This window comes from Lepus europaeus, chromosome 11, assembly GCF_033115175.1.
Source record: "Lepus europaeus isolate LE1 chromosome 11, mLepTim1.pri, whole genome shotgun sequence".
NCBI classification, from domain to species: domain Eukaryota; kingdom Metazoa; phylum Chordata; class Mammalia; order Lagomorpha; family Leporidae; genus Lepus; species Lepus europaeus.
The window spans coordinates 57,216,959-57,239,034 of NC_084837.1; the positions used below are offsets into that span (position 1 = coordinate 57,216,959).

Here is a 22,076-nt window from a genome sequence, read left to right on the forward strand (position 1 = left end):
CAATTATCATTTTTGAAGGTCTTATCTATTTCAGGTAATATACTTATCATTTGGAGATCCTGTGAATAGCCTCATTTTACAAATGATCAGCATGGTTAAGTAATTTGGCTAGCGCAGGATCACTAAGACACAGACAGGTGTGTGGACCAAAGTTTATCACAAGTTAAAATCTGTACCCCTCACTGTGAAGAGTCCCTTCCCTGATATTCACTCTTGCCACTTTTGAGATGGATGTGACTTCTGATAAAACTGGTATAAATAATTTGAATAGCTAATGAATGTTCTTTATTTCAGAAAGGATTTAGTACAACTGTGTTCTCTGTCATAGTTCAAAAGAATGGTCTTGGGATTGTACAGACCCAGTTTAAATCATAGGACTCCCATTTGACAGAAGCAAGAAACTGCTTTCTCCTTAATAGAAGGGAATATGACTACGTAATTCCTACTGCTGTTGTGAGAACTAAGGAGGTGACACGTAAAGCTATGGCATGGAAGTTGGCACAAAGTAGTGATCACAAATATTAATTCCCTCTTCATTCTACCAATCCTTTGGCCCTGACGTGGCTCTTTTTAGGTGGTAGTTCCATTTGAAGGCAGAATAACTCTATCCCACCCTCTTCCACCTTAGCTGTTACTTTCACGTTTGACCATCATTTCCTCCATGACTGAAAAACACTCCAAGCTTTAGGAAAGGCCCTCTGTGACCTTCCTTGTTACATAGGATGGAACATATAACCTACTTGGGATTAAGCTTGAATACTGATATCTATAGCATTCACTACTGCTTCTTAACGTATACTAAGATACACATAATGGCACTATTTGATTAGAATGTTGAATTGAAAATTTATAGCAATGCCATAAATTTGTATGCACATATAAAATCAGCATCATCCATTTATTTATTTATACAACATTTATTGAGTACCCGCTATTTGCCAAGACACCATGCCAAGAACCTATGTGATAGTAAGGAATGAGCATAAGGCAGACAAAGTTGCCAATTTTGGTGGGGGAGGGAAGGCAGAATGTAGAAGTGAGGAAAGACAGAGACATAAGCTAATGGTTATAATTCAGAATGATATGTGCTATAGTAAATTATATTCAAAGTTCTAATAGATCACAGGCAATGCTTCACACACTTGTAATACTAAATTCTTGTCTTCCATTTCAAAATTACTGTTGTTAACAAGGGCAAATATAATGTATACACTTAAAAAATACACATGTATATTTAAGTAATCTCTAATGATTAATTCTGAATAGTAACATTTTTGCATGAAGTATCACCATGAATTTTTTTAAGTATTCAGACCTTTCCCCTTTTAGGAATGATTCTAGAAGGGGACACTAACTAAATTTCGCTTTGCCAAATAATCTCTCTCAACTTTATAAAAAAGTATAGAGATTTTTCTTTCCTGAAAATCATGTAAACCCAAGATAAGTTAACAATTTTTGGATATCATTTAACTGCTGCAATTATTGTTTAGTAATTTCTCATATTTATATTCAGCTTTGCATTTTCTTATCCTCTAATTTTTTAAAAGATTTGTTGAGAGAGGCACAGAAAGAAATAGAGATAGAGAGATCTATCTGCTGGTTCATTATCAAAATGTCACAAAGGCGGAGGCTGGGCCAGGCCAAATTCAAGAGCCTGGAATTCCATCTGGGTCTCCCAAGTGTTACTCGGACAATGTTCCACTGCTTTCTCAGGTACATTAGCAAGGAGCCCGATCGGAAGCGAAGCAGCCAGGACTAAGAAGTGCTCCAATATGGAATGCTGGCCTTTGAAGTGCCACAATGCTATCCCCTCTCTCTTTTATTTTGGCTTTTGCTCCTTAGTCTAGATGTTCATGGCAGTTTTGGACTGGGAATAATAAAGGTAGTTGCAAGGAAAGAACAAGAGGAAAGTATTTTCAATAATACCCCTTCAGAAAAGGGCCATCATCATCTATATATTTCCATGATACAGAAATTACAGAGTTAGACTTTTGCCAACAATTTTGGTTTAGGAATCACAACTAGAGAATTAGTTGAAGTTTCCTCAAATTCATGAGAAGAATGTATTCTATCACATATATGATAAGAAAGTATATGAGTGGAGTAATGATACTCACTTGTGAACAGGCCTTTCAAGAAGAGAAGACAGAAAACGAGAAAGCATATTGTGGTGCTAAACCACCGACAGGGAAACAAAACAAATGGTGAAGCAAACTTTCAGAACATGGCGTGCTACAAAGCTTCCCTCAGCTCTTATTATTTTTTTTAAAAATGTATTTATTGATTGATTTGAAAGGCAGAGTAAGAGAGAGAGAGGGAGAGACAAAAAAGCAGAAATCTTCCATCCACTGGGTCACACTCCAAATGTCTGCAATGCTGGGGCTGGGTAAGGCTGAAACCAGGAGCGAGGAACTCCATCTGAATGTCCCACGAGATGGAAGGGATCTAAGTACTTGGGCCATCACCTGCTGTCTTCCATATGCATTACCAGGAAGCTAGATCAGACAGAGGCAGTACTCCAACCTAGGCACTCCAGTATGTTATGCAAGTGTCCCAACCAGTGGCATTTAACCTACTAAACCAAACTTCTACTTTGATGGTTAATATTCATCAGGAGTCTAGATTATAGTTGGCTTTCAGTCAGAGAACCTAGTAAGATACAGTTCAGATAAAGATTCTGATGCCATAAAAATGTTTTTAAAGGGCCTGATGCCAAAGAGGATGATAAGAAAAACTTGTTAAAAATAGTCATTCACTTGTTACCAGAATCTTTCCATACATTTTTCAGTGCTATCCTGGGATTCATTGCTATTTATTTCCTCATAAAGTTTCTTTTTTTTTTTTTTTTTTGTGTGACAGTCTTCTTATTCATGTTTCCTACAAACAAAAGAGCCTCCAGTTTCCTGACACTGGTGCTTTTAAGATATGCTCTATTGCCCGGTTTTGAGCAAAAGTCAAAAGATAATATTTGAGTACAGGGAGACCTGAAGCTTTTGAGAGAGAGAGAGAGAGAGAGAAACTACCTCTTCCTGAATAATAGTGGCCCTGAAGCCACTAGCTGACATCAGGCCCTGAAATCCTAGGCTTCTTCAAGGCTTCAGAGTACACCATAGCCCTACAGTGTATGAAAACATCTCATACCCAGTAATAACCCACTTTTGGGGGTTATCATTTTGTTCTAACACAGCACACAGCATATGTTTCTGTAGTCAAATATACCAATCATCTATGTAACTGCATCTAGTTTATGTGATTACAAAGTGACAATTGGATAACGGTTAGCACCTGCTGTATTCCAGACATTCTACAAAGGGTTTCACTTGCACTCTCACTCAAACTCTACAGCAACCATTTTACAAAAGTGGAAACTGAGGTCTTAGGAGGAAATAGTGAATAGTTTGGGTAAATAGATTAAAAAAAAAAAAAAAGCCTTGCAGGCATTGAACCCACATTCAAGCAGAACAAAGATTCAAGTATGGCAGACAAGGCAACATTTAGATAGCGACTAAAAATGCTGCGTTAAGTTTGTAGATCGACTTTTAGATCAGATTGTTAGCAGTTCTGATACCCACCTACATGGTAAGTACTAAGTAGGGCTCCAGAGATTATTATATATTTTTAAATTGCTACAGGTTGGTAAAAGTAACCTGGCCAGGACTCTCTTGGAATAGTAACTAAAGTGTTAAAGTTCAAGTTTCACACACTTTCCTATGACTGGTGTTTCAGGACCCAGTCAGCCCTTCAAAGTCCTGCTTCCTGGGTACTGCACAGTGGCTCCCACATGGATGCCCCAAGCTCAGAGGCCTCTGTCCCTTCTGTAGCTCTCTGCGTGGGAATTGGGCTCCGAGGGAGGTAAGAAGAGATAGAGAACCTGTAAGTGTGAGCTGACTGGTAGAGTTTTGTAGTAGAGATTGAAGAGTTTAACTATCACCTCCGCTTGTGAGAACAGGAGAGAAATACAAGCCTTGATAAAATGAGCTATTCTGCATTTAATAAAATAGGATACTCAGTCATGCTTTTAGTGGGATCCACTGGTATCCAAATGCATGCAATTTAGTTGAAAATATTAAAAACAGTTCTCAAAATATTAATATGAATATTGTTCTATGCTAAATAGACTATAAAATTATCACAAGTGAAAATATATTGGTGTCAGAAACTCTGTCACTTCTAATGAAGTGATAAAAAAATTCCTAAATCTTTAGCAATCTGTCATTCTGGGGATCAATATTAAATGACTTATCTAAGTGATAGGGGAATCTGTGAAAGAGATTTTAGCTTAACAATAAGACTAAATTTCTTAAATCAATGACGTTCTGATTATCCATTAGCTGGAAACTGCCCCATCTGTTTCATGGGGAGGTGGTGGCTAGCATGGAATGCATGTGGGGTTAAGAAGAAATGACAAGGGGGTAAAAGGAAGGTACTAGCACAAAACTCCCAAATCCTGGGTAGTTGATCTATAGAACAAACTTATAACAATTTATGAATTCTTTGACTCTGAAATTCGATGGTGGCTTTCTGCCACATTTGAGCTTGCTTTATAAGACACTTGACAATGTGTTAAAAAGAGGTTTGCCAAGTTATTTGTGTCCTTGTCTTTTTTTTCCACACCACCAGCAAGCAAGTTCCTTAAAGATGAGAGAGAGCATTGATGCTTAAATAACCATTAAATGGACTTGAATTTATAACATTTTTTTTCTAAGAAAACTGTATTTTGATCTCCAGGCAACTAAGTTATAAACTAAGTTCTGAGAAACTACATCCAGGTAAATAGGTTATTTCTTAAAAATAGTATCACCTTCATCTGGGTACCTCCTTAAATCAAACATATCTTTGGGATTCTTAAATTTTCTATTGCTCTTGTGTTTTTAATTTTTTTTTCAAAATGTACTCATGGCCTGGCCACAACTGAAGGTTAAATTGCATCAGACTTTTCAAAGTCACAAGTAAAGAATTCCTGGGCCCACACATAATAATTTTTGTGAGCACAGTCCTTTAAAATACAATGAATGCTAATACAGTAATTCATAGTAGGGCTCTGCAATCTTTCATGTAATAAAATGCAACCAAAAACTCACATGAGTGGGAGAATATTGCTGTCTATTGTTGAAATGGATCATTAAAAAAATTGGAACTAAGTGTTGAACAGGGAAATCCACAGTAAAAATGGCAGCAGTAAAGGGAAAAAGCGCTTTCAGAAAGAATGTCAACATTTCCACTCATATGAATGTGTCTGTTAAAATGCTTCTGATCATTTTGATTTATTAGTTTTGCTTAATATTTACAAAAGGCCACTCATGTAGAATTTTCCATTTTGTAATAGATATTCCATGGACTTTTAGTATAATCCTCTTTCCTCAAAAAAAAAAAAAAAAAAAACCAAAAACACTGATTAATGGCTGTGCCCAGGGATACGAATGCTATAAAAATGAGACAAGATTGTAATAGTCAGCTTTTCTTAAGTACAACTAAAACTTCAAAGGGGGGCAATGAATTTTATTTTTCACATGGAACAATGTACATATACCTGATGTGTACATAGTGGATAGATTTTCTGTATCATTTGATTTCTGGGATTTCTAGGAAATTTAAAATATATTTTGAATTAAGCCACATATCAGGCAGTTGTGGTATTTCACCCCCATAAAAGCAGTTTTCCTGAACTACTTTTGGGCATGTTGTGTTTGCTATAAAGATGATGGAAGTTCAAATAACCTCTCAATTTTTCTCAGATTTCAATAGATTCATTCACTCTAGAAATAGTTATTATATCCCTGGAAATAGCTTGGCTTCTACTGAGCAGCCAGTTTGTTTTTATCTCATGGACATTACAGATTCTGTCACTGATTGCATTTCCCTTTTTGCATAGACTGCTAGAAAGCTCGGAGCCAAATCTGACAAGGACATAAGACCTCATGGCATATATTTATATAAAAAAAAAGGAATCTCAATTCCTGCTGGCATCATTTTATTGCAACTTATCGAACATTTAGTGAGCATGCAATATGAACAAGGTGCCACTTCAGTTTTCTTTTTCTGGTTTCTTCATTTAATATAAATAAAACTTTTGTATTTTATGTACTTTTCTAAGCTATCAAATATAGAATACTAGACTCTTAATTTTTAAGAGTACAGATTGCAGCCAGAAGACCACACTTTTCCAAACTAGAGAATTAACTCGCCTCAATTTCTGGCAGGAAAGATGGTTTTCTATAAATTCTAGTCACATCATATGGTTTGGTGCAAAATGAACTATCTATATGCATGAAGCTAATTGCTTAATAGCCCTACTAACATATGCTTTCTGAAAAATATATACACACACATACAACAAATGTAATTGGTGGAATCCTTTGCTTAAAGGTCTCTATAGTTTTAGCAGAAAGTTGTAAGCAAACCAAGAACCTTGCATACAAAATTTTTCATTTATTCTACCCTTTAAGTCAAGTGCAAGACAGTACTATTCCTCTCAGAAAGCTATCTGATCATTCTTTTCTTTTAAAATTATTTCCTCTGATGAAAAAATATAAAATGTACATAGTTTTTCCTGAAGGTCCAAAGATGCACCTTTGTAAGAGAAGAAAATTAAGGCCTTCCCATTTCAGAGCTTAAAAACATCAACAGAACTATCTTGAAGTAAGTCTACAAATGTTTTATGCTACAAAAAACATAGTTTTTTTGTGTACTTGGATAATGTGATGGTTATTTCGAGGTATGAGGACAAAAACCTATTTTCTGGTTATAGAATTTATTACAATTGAAGACAAAAGTTGGAAATAAATGAAGAAAACTAAAATCAACTGCAATCATCCCAACAATTTCCCCTTTCTATGATTCTTATGATTTGCTATAATTCCTATCAGCTAATTTTTCTACATATATATATATATATCGATATATATTCACCTACTCATATTTTACTTGACTAGTCTTATTTTATAAGCATTCCTATATAATTAAAAACTTCAAAAATTAAATGTTTGAATTTCGTTTTATCACTTTTTCTCTACAAATCTCATACTATCCTTCATTGAATAATTTACCCTATCATAAATTATTGAGAGTTTGTTTTGTCATGCTTGAGTCATAAAAATGCTTGCATTAATTTATGTTTATCTGTTCCATTATGCTTTATGTACACATATATTCTAGTTGTAGTAGTACCATATCATTTTAAATACTATAGTGTTGGAATATATTTTCACATTCAATAGATAGTGCTTTACTTTTTAATATTAAAAATTATCCTTTACTATTCTAAATCCTACCATTTTGGAATAATTTCCTAAGTTCCTAAAGTACTCTCATTAAATTTCTGACATGTTAAATTTACACAAATGCATTTATTGCTATTTTTATAGCATTCTCATTAAGAAAAGTAATACTTAACATTTATCTTCTTGTATGTAACTTGGTAAAGTTTCATAATATCTTCCAGATAAGGGTATTGTGAAATTCTTATTCAAAATATTGCCAGGTATTTTATAATTGAGATTATTGTCATGAATTTGCTCTCTAATCCCCATCCCCAAAGCATCCTATTATTGATGAATGGAAATTTTTAAAGTGTATATTTTGTGTCCTGAAATGTTAATTAATTAACTTTTAAGTTCAAATAGTTTTTCAGTTGATCCATTTGAGTTTTTTTATGTCAGGGTGGGTTTAATATAAATACATATTTACTTAAAGTAAGTGTTTGAGACTATATTAGAAAAAATCTATTATGCCAGCCCATTCCCATTATCTCAACTGATCATAATCTTTTTTTTTTTTTTTTAAGATTTATCCATTTATTTGAAAGGCAGAGTTACAGAGAGGCAGAGGCAGAGAGGGAGAGAGAGAAGTCTTCCATCTGCTTGCTCACTCCCTAGATTGCCGCAATGGCTGGAGCTACACTGATACAAACTCAGGAGCCAGGAGCTTCTTCCAGGTCTCCCACGTGGGTGCAGGGGCCCAAGAACTTGGGCCATCTTCTATTGCTTTCCCAGGCCATAGCAGAGAGCTGGATTGGAAGTTGAGCAGCCAGGACTCAAACTGGTGGCCAAATGGGATGCTGGCACTGCAGGTTGTGGCTTTACCAGCTATGCCACAGTGCTGGCCCCCATAATCTTTTCAAATAGGGTAAGTCCCAGGTAATTTTAAGTACACTTGATCTAATTGTATTGTAAGTAATTATTCATTTCATGACAATGAGAACTTGTTTTCCTTTTTGGTAATACATTTTTTAACAGGTCATTATCTTATTGAATTATTTAGAATTTTCCAAGCGATCCTAAATTATAGTGTTATTGCTAGGCACCGTTGCCTCTACCCAGATAGTGATGTGGACCCTCTCTGATAGTTATAATATGGTGGCTGTTTTCTAGTTGCAGTTGAAAGACCTTCAACAATAATAAACAATGAATAATAACTGTATTAGTACAATAATGTTTGGGGGAAGACCAAGGAGGGTGGTTATAACAGCAGAACTTCCAAGTTACCACAGAGAGCTTATCAAATGGAAGATGTTCTCCCCCCCCCCCCCCAACCCTTCACTAATTCTGAGGGTAAGCAACACTTCTTTCTTCCTGAAGTAATTCTCGGACTTATAGGCATATTGAAAACAAGCTTCCATTTTAGAATATACTCAATATGAATACATTTCCATGTGGAGAAGAAACCTGTCAATGTATTAGAAAATGTTATATTATTTTTACCTCTTCCATTGACTCAACTTATCATATTCTTCTGAAACCGAGTAATGCAACCCTGAGCCATCACTGGATATGTTTTAGCTTTAAAACAGTTTCTGAATATAAATTAGAACTCAATTTTTTCGTTATTTGCATTCTTTTGTTTAGACCCTTTCTTTAAGATTAGGTGATACCACTAAATCTAATACAGTATTAAATTGTTTTTCAGTGGCTGATCATCTGTCACAGATCAGTTTTCATACGAAGGTTGATCCAGTTTAGTAATTATTATTATTCTTTTAAACACAAGAAAGGAGATACAAACAACCAGCACAAAGATATAATTTATTTCCTCTTGGCTTTAACAAAGTCAGCATCCTGTGAGGGAGACTGGTACTAATATACCCGAGCACTTTTAGTGAGCAAGATGGAAAATCACTTAACAGTGCTCAAATAAAAAGACTGCTTCAGGGGAAAAAGGAGTCTGGAAAAATGTATTGTGGGTACATAGTTTTGCTGGACAATTCTCTCCCATGTCTGTGGGAAAATAAATACAACTTCACCCACTTTACATTACAGGAATAAAAGAAAATGTTAAAAATTAAAAAATATATATACATTATCTCTGATTTTATTTAGGTAAAGACTGTTAAAGTAGCTAATGTATTTCAAATGTACAATTATTTGATTCAGATGCCTTCTTATTTTCTAAAATTCATTTGTGCAATTGGTGTTCTTTTCTGCAAAAGATTTCATTAGATTCACAAATAGAACAATATAACGTCTTTAAACAAGGCGTGGTAATCTTTTTCAATCCCACTGTGGAACAATGTATAAAAAGCAAATTATTTCTAAGCACTTCCAGGGTGCCACTATTCTCCATTTGACCCATGTTAAATATTCTCAGTACAATTACTTCAAATGAATACAAAATCTCAATTTAATCCCAACCCTAGGGAAATGAAACATACCACTCTGAGATGAAAGACTCAATGCTACCTAGTCATTTGAATGCACCGCATGATCTTAGCATGGATCATAAGTGAACTGTATTTTAATAACTCAAATCATTGCACATTCAAAACAATATCTAGCTACCAAATAAATGTCATAAACCTGATAATGCAGAAGAAATAAACACAAACCGCATATTTTAGCCATTGAATTTATGATGGAGTTCCACATGGCTCATGTGGATATTTTTCAAAACTCTTAGCTTTCTCTTTGTAACATAACTGATTATATTAATTAACCAGTAGGAGATCATTGACAATGAAATCTGGGGCATAGCTTTTTGAAAATGTAACGGCTCAATTTTTGTCAATGTACCTTTAAAATTCTACTTACACATTGTCAGACTCTTGAGTAGTCTTTTGGTGGAAATCTTACATTATTATTTTTTTAAAGCCTGATTTCAATTAACATTTCCTTGACAAGGTATAACAATATTGTGCATCTACATTTTTATTTATTTCCTCTTTTATTGTTGGAAATCCCCTAAGCTTGAAAACATATTTTTCTTCTCTCTGATTTTACATTTGGCAAGCATCAATCTTTTCTGTACTTAAATGCATCATAGTTGACAGGCTGCTTTTGTTAAAGAATGTCAGCTTATACACTGCATTAGTGTGCCAAATTTATTTATTATCCACAGGCATGGTCAATTACTAGCATCTTCAGAAATTAAGGTTGGAAATTTTGGGGGATAAATTTGAATAAACAAAAGACTAAACAACCCAGCACAAAATTAAGAAATCTATTATTGAGTATCCTTATATTATTTCCCCTCAGAGAACACGACATCTTTAAAAAAATATTAGTTGGATAAATAGTCAGGTGTTCTTAGAATATTATAAAGAAAATTTGCTCCCACACAGGAATTGCTTGTCTAAAACATATTTTAATACTCTAAGTTTGTTTTTTTAAAAATTAGGCCATATAAAATTCTTAGGACACAAATTAAATGTTAAAATTTGGTCTTCATGTCTTACTTTTAGGAATGTGTGATCCTTTCATGTAGTGAAGAGGTGGGTTATACCCAAAACTCTGGAAAATAGCTTTCATGAGGAAAAACCTGTAGCATGATACAGTGAAAAGAGTCATTCATTCATTGTAAATATAATCAGACTGCTCAGTTTCAGAGACTTCTCTTCTTTGCATCATTGGAGTGATGTGATGAAACTACTGCATAGAAACAAAATTTAGTATAAGACAGGAGAAATAAAGTCTTCCTAAAATAACAATATAAGCATCTTGCAATGTTGCCTGAGAGGTCATTTTCCTTTTGGAGATGCAAAGTTAAAAGTGCTGTTTCTGTCTATCTTTGTCTTATTAACTCTCACGGTACAACTAAGTACTGAGGCAGGAGAGAGGAACACAGATAATGAGAAATACTGAAAAAAAAATTCAGGGAAGGTTAAGGGCTGCAAACATAGATCCAGTTTTTTTTTTTTTTAAACAAATCTTATTGGATAGCATTCTCATATGTGATTCCATAAATAGAGGAAGTAAAAGGCTTTAGCGACCAAATACATGTGCCTTTTATATTACTTAGACTGATATTATAAAAGAAACAGTAAACATATGTAGAATATTTTACATTTTATACTACTTCAATGGATGTTAGTCTTTTCTTTGTTTCATTGTTGTTACAGAGATTTTTAACAGAATTTTATTCATGCAATTTTAGTCAATGCTTTTGAAATCTTTCTAGAGTGTTGAAGATATCTGGAATCATCAGGGTATATTTATTCTGTCCATATTTTCTGGGGCAGTAGGAATGAAACTCCTTTTATTTTGATCTAAATCATAGAGTAGAAAGTCTATTTGGAATGGGATATCTCTGGCAAGGTCCAATTTACGTTGTCCTCTTGACCACTGGACACTATATTTCTGACAAAACGAAGCTTAGTCAAGATATTATATCAATATAATTACATATCTTAATTTTTAAGTTTTATTTATTTATTTGAAAGGCAGGCAGAGTGACAAAAACAGAAGAGAGAGAAACAGAGAGAGAGGGAGGGAGAGAGAAAGAGAATGTCTTCTACTCTCTGTTTCACTCCCCAAATGCTTTCAAAAGCTGGGAATGGGCCAGGCTGAAACAAGTAGCCGAGTCCATCTACATTTCCCATGTAAATGGCAGGAACCCAAAAACTTGAGCCATCATCCGCGGCCTCCCACAGTGAGCATTAGCAGGAAGCTAGATCAGAAGCAGAGGCAGAACTCCATTCAAGGTACTCTGAGATAGGATGTGGGTATCCGTAGTGGTAACCTAACCCACTGCACCACACTGTCCATGCCATCATATTCTATTTTTGTATCAACCTTTTAAAAAGATTAATCTTGAGAAATTTTAGTATAGTTTTTATTTGATTAGTGATCACATTACCATTTTGAAAGCACATAACTAAAGTCTTATATTCCCAATTATTTTTGTGGATGTGCACCAACCTACCTTGTTAATCGGCACCACAATCAACAAATGTGCTCTTGCTTTGTACAATGCAGTGTGCGAAACACTGGGAATCAGTGGTGAGCATAATTCATGATGGCAGTGACAAATTTATATCTAAAGATTATTTAAATATATAAATAAAATCAAAGGGTTCAACAATTAAAAAATATAACTAAGTATAAAATCTTTAGATTTTATGTCTTTCTAATTTTTTCACAGTAATAAATCACAAGTAAAAGAATACTGTTGGATAACATTTCTGATTTTTAATTTGGAAAATATATTTTTAATTGGAAAACATCTCAGTGCTGTTAAAGAATTTATATTGCTTTCTAAATAAAGTAGCAAACCTGAAGGTACTACCAGAGCTCATAGCACTGTCTAAATACATACTAGGCCTTCAATAATAGGCCTAGTAGTATTTTTCAAAATAAAACAACAATGGAAGTTTTCAATTAAAACTATTATTTTTAACTCTGCAATCGCAAAAGTAAGGCATAACTAGATGTTTCAGTAAGCATTTAAACAATACAAAAATATTTAAATTAAAAAGTGAACTAACCCTTGCTCAAATGACTCAATTCCAAATTGAGAAAATAAAATACAATTAAGACCAGAATCACGTCATTATGTCCACAGTTACATTAGAATGTAATTTAAGAAAATCTATTGAGAGCAGCAATGAACACAAGCCACAAATGTAACGGAGAATCTGTAACACCACCTTACCCCTCTGCCGGCCATGGGACTGAGGTAATACCAGGAGAAAACTGTTATGTAATTTTTGCATCTTTCATTTCTGGGATCCTATCTTTAATTTACTGTCTGCTTCAAACATTGATATTAGCTTTAAAATCTTCAGGACCAAAGTGATAGCTTGGTCAGAAATCAGATAAGTAAGCATGCCTTTAAAAGAGAAATGCCTATCATTTAAAGTAAACTATTAACTGAAAGGTAATTAATGCAGCAATTCACACATTGATATCATTAAATGAATACATGGTGACTGAATAAATTACTCAATTTTCCAGTTATTGCAGAAATTAAATTATTAAAATTCGTAAGTCAGAATCCCAGAGATATCATTATACAATAAATATTTGGAATATTTCCATTTACCAATATTGCCATCTGTCCTACCCAATACAAATGGACCTCAACCCATATGGCTTCTTTCCTCATTGATTACTCTGATGAATGAGGTAGCAAAACGACTCATAGAGCCAACATATTATATGACACTATCATTTAAAAGATATGAGGAAAGGAAAAACATAAGATGATACTTAATTTGAAACTGTCAAGCCAATTTAGTAAAGTTTTAACAACCAAAATTGTGATCCTAAAATGTATTAGCATGTTGAATAATATTGTGTCAGGCCTATACTCTCAAAGGCAACCCAAGAATCCTCAAAGATGACTGAGGAGCCAAAAAATGTCTGTGAAGACTATAAAAGGTTATTGTGATATATTCTTATTACTAATGATGCCAATAAGATTATGCTCAAGTGTTCTCTTAGGCATGGCTATTAGATTTAAAATAGTTTTTATTTCCTTTTATTGGAAATTATAAAATGATCATTTAACTTCTGATAGAAAGTTGCTTTTAAAGCAAAATGGTAATTTATAATATATGTAGTTATAAGGTGAATATGGGTGGCCTGCCTAGAAATTACTTCAAGCTCTATTAAGATGACTAGCATTTATTTCACCTGCTAACTTCACAGAAAATATTCTACAAACTATTTCCTTGGTGAAACTCATTCTAAATCAGGACCCACATCTGTGCATAAGTGAGAACAGATACATTTTGAAGAATTATGTTTACCCTCAATTCAAACTCAAGTTTATCTTAAATGATTTAAAACTTTATATCATGTTGTTTTTAGCTTGCATTAAATACCAAATGAAGCTACTGAGGCAGGGGGCAGGAGGGGAGAACTGTGAAATAGCTTGAATTCAAATGTGTCAGCCATGGCAAAAATCAATTAAAATAAAGTGTAACTCTAGGAGATATTTTCCTATCAACAGAAAACAGTAACTTTCTACAGAATTCTATAGACTCCATGAGTCACAGGAGGAGAAAAGGCTCTCAGGTATGCAAGCCTTAGACCCAAAGAGATTCAGAGGAGTTTAAGTTTATTATCATCAAAGTTGAGAGGCAGAGACAGTTAATGCTGACTGTTTGCAAACTCCACCTAGTTACCAGGTGCAGCACGGAGAAAGCTCATTCAAGCAAAGCAAGCATCTCAAGTACTGTTTGCCAAACCAGTAACAGGCAGCATGACTTTGTGTTCTGGTTTGATCAAAACAAACAAGCAAGCAAACAAAATGACTGACAACTCTACAAAATGAAGGCATATAATATTTAGAGAGGTTTCAAGTCTGAGCCACTGATTCTTATCTGTAACCATGCCAATGACACATGACTTTAGTTGTATCTTCATATTTTAAAATATGATAGTTTAGGAGCAGGCGCTGTGGCATAGCCAGTAAGGCCACCACCTGCTGGCATCCCATTTGGGCACCAGTTCGTGTCTTGGCTGCTCCACTTCCAATCTAGCTCTCTGCTATGGCCTGGGAAAGCAGTAGAAGATGGCCCAAGTCCTTGGACCCAGGCACCCACGTGGGAGACACAGAGGAAGCTTCTGGCTTCTGGCAGCTCCAGCCATTGTGGCCAATTGGGGAGTGAACCAGCAGATGGAAGACATCTCTCTCTCTCTGCCCCTCCTCTCTCTGTGTAACTCTGACTTTCAAATAAACAAATTTTTTTTTTAAAAAATATGATCATTTAAGACTTTCTTCTTTCTCTCTTCCACATACTCCTTTACTCTTATTCTTTTTTGGCAGAAAGTTTTAAGCTTTTCTTTTTTTTTTTTTTTTCCCTGCTTTATTCCTTCTATGCCTACTTCAGAATATATATCTTTAAATAATTTCTGATCAGAAACTTAATATACCTTTACAGTTTTTTAAAATGCATCATTGTGCAATAAAGATGGTTTTCTTTAAATTGGTTACAGTTTTTTTTTTTTAAGATTTATTTATTTATTTGAAAGACAGAGTTACAGAGAGAGGTAGAGACAGAGAGAGGTCTTCCATCTGCTGGTTCACTCCTCAGAGGGTTGCAACTGCTGGAGCTGCACTGATCTGAAGCCAGGAGCCAGGAGCCTCTTCCAGGTCTCCCATGAGGGTGCAGGGGCCCAAGGACTCGGGCCGTCCTCTACTGCCTTCCTAGGCCATAGCAGAGAGCTGCATCAGAAGAGGAGCAGCTGGGACTAGAACCAGCACCCATATGTGATGCCAGTGCCTCAGGCCAGGGCTTCAACCCACTGCACCACAGCGCTGGCCCCAGATTCCTTACAGTTTTAATGCTACTGTCAGTGGGGTCTTTTGGCTTGTTATCTTTTTTTTTTTTAAAGATTTATTTATTTATTTGACAGGCAGAGTTACAGAGAGAAAGAGAGGCAGAGAGGGAGAGAGAGGTCTTCCATCCATTGGCTCCCTCCGCAAATGGCTACAACGGCCAGAGCTGCACCCATATGGGATGCTGACACTGCAGGCGGCAGCTTAACCTGCTATGCCACATTGCTGGCCCCTTGGCTTGTTATCTTTTAAAATTTTAGTTTTATTTAGTATATAAATAGGTAGATAAAATTATTATCTGCAGTCAATGATTTCATTGCCAATATGGCTTTTAATAACAAGGAACAGACTCTTGTTTTTTCTAAAATATATTCCCATCATCAGCTGACTTGATTTATTCATTTTAGAAATCTTTTACTTTCTGATGACACAATATACCTAACAGACCTAAATTTGACATATTTCAGAAACTACTATTTTTTTTTATTTGACAGGTAGAGTTATAGACAGTGAGAGAGAGAGAAAGGTCTTCCTTCTGTTGGTTCACCCCCCAGATGGCCTCTAGGGCTGGCGCTGCTCTGATTCGAAGCCAAGAGCCAGGTGCTTTCTCCCAGTCTCCCATGTGGGTGCAGGGCCCAAGCACTTGGGCCATCCTCCACTGCACTCCCCGGGCCACAGCAGAGAGCTGGACTGGAAGAGGAGCAACCGGGACAGAATCTGGCACCCCGACCGGGACTAGAACCCGGCGCCCATATGGGATGCCAGGACCGCAGGCGGAGGATTGACCAAGTGAGCCACAGCACCAGCTCCAGAAACTACTCTTGATGTTTGTGGGATAACTGAAAGTTCTAACACCAAGCCAGATTTAAAGGTGAAACAGATTCTCTATCAAATATTTTAGAAAAATGGAAAGATATGACCCTTTGTAAGTGTTGTTAGGGAAGATAATACTCCTAATGAACAAAATCAGGAACATCAATACCTCTGCCCCACATTCCCAGAATGTATAGTATGACATATTGGCAGAAATATATTTTTTATTTTTTTATTTTTATTTATTTTTTTGACAGGCAGAGTGGACAGTGAGAGAGAGAGAGAGAGAGAGAAAGGTCTTCCTTTGCCGTTGGTTCACCCTCCAATGGCCGCCACAGCCGGCACACCGCACTGATCCGATGGCAGGAGCCAGGTGCTTCTCCTGGTCTCCCATGGGGTGCAGGGCCCAAGCACTTGGGCCATCCTCCACTGCACTCCCGGGCCACAGCAGAGAGCTGGCCTGGAAGAGGGGCACCGGGACAGAATCCGGCGCCCCAACCGGGACTAGAACCTGGTGTGCCGGCGCCGCAGGCGGAGGATTAGCCTGTTGAGCCGCGGCGCTGGCCAAAATATTTCTTTTTTTTAAAGAATTATTTTATTTTATTCATTTGAAAGACAGAATTACAGAAAGAGGTAGAGCCAGAGAGACAGAGGTCTTCCATTCTGCCACTTCACTCCCCAAATGACCACAATGGCCATAGCTGAGCTGATCCGAAGCCAGGAGCAAGCAGCCTCCTCTAGTCTCCCATGCTGGTGCAGGGGCCCAAGGGCTTGGGCCATCCTCCACTGCTCTCCTAGGCTACAGCAGAGAGCTGGATATGAAGTGGAGCAGCTGGGACTTGAACTGGCACCTACATGGGATGCTGGTGATGCAGGCTGGGGCTTTAACCCACTGTGTCACAGTGCTGGCCCTGGCAGAAATATTTCTAAAAAGAGTATTTTTCAGCATTTGCTAAGAACTTTAAGCTGCTCTTTATAAAAAATTTATTTTATTTATTTGAAAGAGTTACGGGGGAGGGGGAGCTGAGAGAGAGAGAGAGAGAGAGAGAGATCTCATATGGGTGCAAGGGCCCAAGTTCTTGGACCATCCTCTGCTGCTTTCCTAGACCCATTCACTGGGAGCTGGGTGGGAAGTGGAGAAGCCGGGACATGAACTGGTACCCATATGGGATGCTGTCAATGCAGGTGGAGGCTTCACCTGCTATGCCACAATGCTGGCCCCTAAGATGCTCCTCAGGAACTCTTAACTTATTGCTTTGGAGAATTAAGGCAAAGTTTGTGATGGCTGTAACTTTCTATTTAGCAGTTTTCATTCTCAATTGTGCGCAGTCACTTACCAGACAAAACCTAACAGCTCAATCAAACCTTATTATGCAAGATTTAGTTCAAACCCTTATGAAATGTGCTGAGAGACTTGATATTGCCTGAATTAAACTTTTTCATAAATTGTTATTTTGTAGGTTAGAAAACCTATATAGTGGGTACCTTTTTGAATATCGGTAAGTTCTTCTGCCAAATATCCAGAGTAGTGGCAACAAACTTGCTGTAGATTTGGTAACAGTGAGTCATGAGAGTGGGTGAAGTCTGCCTCTGTGTAGAATCCAGGATGCTCAGGGTGTGGTTTAAGGAGACTGACTCACTTCTGTTTGTATTCCACCATGCATAAGCTTCATTGTGCAAAGTTCTAGGGCAATTTTCTCAGCAACACTTCTCCAATCTAAAACAGGAAAAGCAAATTAAATTCTGAAATAAGAAAGCACTTCTCTTCATTTGAGCTATTTCTTGGTTCTTACTCCGGTGGAAAAAATGGACATGATAATATCTATCTTGAGCTGCTCTGGAGTTCAGTATACTTTTATATATTTTATATATATATAAAATATTTACATATTTTAGTTCAATACAATTCTATATATTTTTACATAAACTCTTCTATAGAGTTTATGGAGCAGAGAATCAATAAATGATACCCATAATTTTTATTTCCGAATTAAGACTTTGTCCCCAGTTAGCAAAATTGAGTGAGTTTACTCATGGACCAAAGGAAGGTGCAGCTCTGAATAATTAACCACTGGATTTGTTTTACATGGTGAAATTTGTAACAGGATGAATAATAGTCACACAGACTGTGCTTTAATTAAACTAGCTCTTAATATATGGGATTGACACTTCCATAAAGTCATAAAGTATTCATAATTCGCTGGACACAGATATAACGGGCATTATTTATCCTATAGGAACAGTTAAAATAGAATTAGAAGACCTTGCTTCGAGGCTGCGTTTTTCTGAAAGGTAACTGGGGTTCAATAGGATGAGAGGCTGCAGGGTTTAAATGATGAGAATAATTTCAAACATGTGTATTTGAAAGTGGATTTGCACTTGATCCATTTCATAAACTTAAAGGCATAGAATTTTGGCTCCTAAGGCCATAGATAGGTTATATTTTCCTGCAAATCAGCTTCTGCCATTGAACATAAATTATGTGAGACCTGTTTGCAAAGCATCTGCTTATTTTTTCAGCTGAGACATTTACTAGATCTTGCTCCAAAAGAGCAAGGAGGGTAATAAAGGCGCTTCTCTTCGGCTTTTCACAAAAATTCTGTGATAAATCTCTGAATTTTTTTCACTATTGGAAAGAGTAAACATATGAGCTATTCACTAGACATAGATGCCAAGTAGAAAGCGGTGATGAGTAAAACTTTTTTCTCCTTCTCCATTCTTGGGATGTGTAAATTCTTTAATAGAGACTTTGAAAACTTTTTTCACAACTAAAAATTCCTCGGTATTAAAGCTCAGTGAAAAGAAATCTCAGTGCCTGGAAGACAAGGCAATCAAACCATGTGACAGTCCCATATGCAACTCCAAATCTGTCCTCATAACTGTCTGTAGAGCTCACAAAAGAGTCACACATGTAGCTATTGGAAGAATATCTTACACAATTTGGCACACAAGTTCTAAGATTAGCAGCTGAAGAGGGGGAGGAGGAAGAGAGGAACATAATAGATTAACTGACACCCATCCACTATCTTTCTAAATAGTTTGGAATGTTAAAAATATTGTTTTGATCAATCTATATATACACCCTCAAATTTGAAAGAGAAATTCAAAGCATGTTGTGGTTGAAAGAACAAATGGTTTTTTAAAAAGAAAAAACACACACACACTATGAAATATATGTCACTGAACAAGGGAGTCCAGCCAGCTTCCAAGTGGCATGTTAACATGATGAAAAGCAAATCCAGGATGCTGCGAATCAAAGAGGCACGGGTCTATTTTTAAAGAGGCCTGTGTCTCCCCATCCTGTTTGCCAAGTACAATTTTTTTTGGAAAAGCCCAGCCTCCAAAATAGGTAAGCATCTAGATGTTCCAGTAGTTACCTACTCAACACTTGGCCACCTCTTCCCCTTACAAGACCTTAATCTCTATATACATCATCCATGTTAATTACTAGACAAACAGAAAGGCTGTTCAACTAGTTCACTTCCCTTTTCCTTGAACAGATTGTTTGAGACATAATATGAATACTAATTAATGATAAAATATCTGTGAGTGTTTTGAAATATGGACAAAGATAGCACTTTTAGAAAGGCGCCCGGATAGATCTTGTGCAACAAGCCCTCACTGGGCACATGAAAGGTCAGGCTACAGCTCAGTGATATGAGAGCAAAACTGGCAGAGTTCTTGGCTCTAGTTCAGTGGGAAACTGTGGATCACTTTTTTTTTTTTGCAGGGTAATTGACTTTCTTTTGAACTTTTTCTTTCTGTTAAATTGGAAGAGATTAAAATAAAAAATCTTCACAGAGTGAAAAGTAGAATTTTGCTTGAGGTCAGCTAGAGTAGATGGAAGAATGAAACTCCATCATGGTTGATCCAGGATTATGGGTCTAAGTTCTCTAATAAGAGAAATATAAGCAAGTTGGGTTTGAGCCAATGCTGAGTGCCCAAGGCTGATTCAGATTATCTGACACAGGAGCAGGGGAAAGGTCATTGAAAAAAATGTAAACCTTGGGGCCAGCACCGTGGCCTAGAGGGTAAAGCCGCCACCTGCAGTGCTGACATCCCATATGGTCGCTGGTTCAAGTCCCGGCTGCTCCACTTCCTATCCAGCTCTCTGCTATCACCTGGGAAAGCAGTAGAAGATGGCCGAAGTCCTTAAGCCCCTGCACCCTCGTGGTAGACCTGGTAGAAGCTCCTGGCTCCTGGCTTCGGATCGGCGCAGCTCCGGCAGTTGCAGCCATCTAGGGAGTGAGTAAGCGGATGGAAGACCTCTCTCTCTTCTCTGCCTTTCCTTCTCTCTCTGTGTTTCAAATAAAAAAATAAATCTTTTTAAAAAAAAGTGAACCTCTTCAATACAATTTCCCCTATACAAAAGTTTGCTTAGTCTCAGAGAGTGCACCTGTAGAGATTTAAGAATTATAATTTTCTGGTAAAGGACAAAGAATATTATTAGGTTCAATTATGAAGACAATTGAAATAATATTCTCTGTAGTAAGAGCTTAACACACTGTCAAATCATGTTGTTACCTCCCCTTTCCTCCCTTTGCTGTACTTCCTCATATCTTATTAAGCTTACTCAATCCAGTCTCAGAAACTTTTCTGCTTTGATATACCAGTTTTTGCATTCTCCTCTTAATTTGAAATCTAATATGAATGCTTAAATAATGCTTTGTAATTCTTTGGACTTCAGTAATTGCAATCTTGTCCCAATGCCAAAGAAAATAAAAGTACCCAGAATTAAACAAAACAACAATATAAGTTATGTTAACTTTAACATTTTTTGCATTGAACTTTATCAATGGTATTAGAGAAACTATTTTGCCTCACTCCAAGAAATGAAAGTATTTCACAAAAATCTTATTTGGTAAAGAATTGAAGTTGGCCTCCATCTTTATTTTATGTCCAGTTAGTCCTTATCTGTGTGAAGATTAGACAGAGGTTTCCAACATTTTGCTATAACTAGATGGTTCTTTATAAGACCGATTCAAGTTTTGCTATGTTAGTCTTTTTTGAATGAGGGAGAAATGATAAATTACCTGCATTTCTAAGCTTTTCTTTGCATTCAACTAAATCTAGAACAAAAGAGAGACATCAAAATCACATTATTGAATGAGACACTGTTAACAATAGTTGCCTAAAATAATAGCGAAGTAATTCCATACATAAAGAAGGAAGAAGGAGGAAACAGTCATGATAATTCATTGTGGATATGAACTTTTGTTATACTACACATTTTAATTCTTGTTTACACTATTCATATTTCTTTTTATGTATTAATCTTCTACTCATCTCTCCACCACATCTGTTTTTGGTACTTGGAGAAGTACCAAAGAAGACTTTTCCTAAATACTTGGAAAAAAGATGTCTGAAAATTAAGTAGAAAAATATACACAATTTCCTGGGGCAAGTCCTTTTCTCCTGATTGGCAGTCAAGATTGGTCTGACTTCTTGACTTGAGACTTACTGGTTCCTATAGGGTCTTGCTGCCCAAAAACCTTCTCAGTTATATCCCTTTTACATCACCCAAAGACCCAAGGCCAACTGACAACACCCACCCCTAAGATCCAAACCCAGACAAAGCCTTGGGTTTTTCCTTACCAAGATGGTAAGACAAACAACAAGGCTTAAATAAGACAGGAGCTATGTCTTCTAATTCTTCAGTGTTAAGTTGTCCATCGGATACTAGAGGTGGTATTGTCTTCAGACGTGACAGTTAGTAAAATGATTTTCACAGCGCTACTTTGAATTTGCCAAGAGCATTCAAAAACACT

The 22,076-nt window shown here is 36.4% G+C and overlaps 1 long non-coding RNA gene across 1 annotated transcript; it reads right to left on the minus strand.

Annotated features, from left to right (window-relative positions):
- Window positions 1-10,545: 10,545 nt before the first annotated feature.
- On the minus strand, window positions 10,546-21,428 carry LOC133769526 (uncharacterized). Its single transcript, XR_009867205.1, has 4 exons — window positions 21,342-21,428; window positions 20,313-20,605; window positions 17,794-18,025; window positions 10,546-10,859 (listed from the first exon to the last, which is right to left on the minus strand). It is a non-coding gene; the product is annotated as an uncharacterized LOC133769526 (long non-coding RNA).
- Window positions 21,429-22,076: the final 648 nt, after the last annotated feature.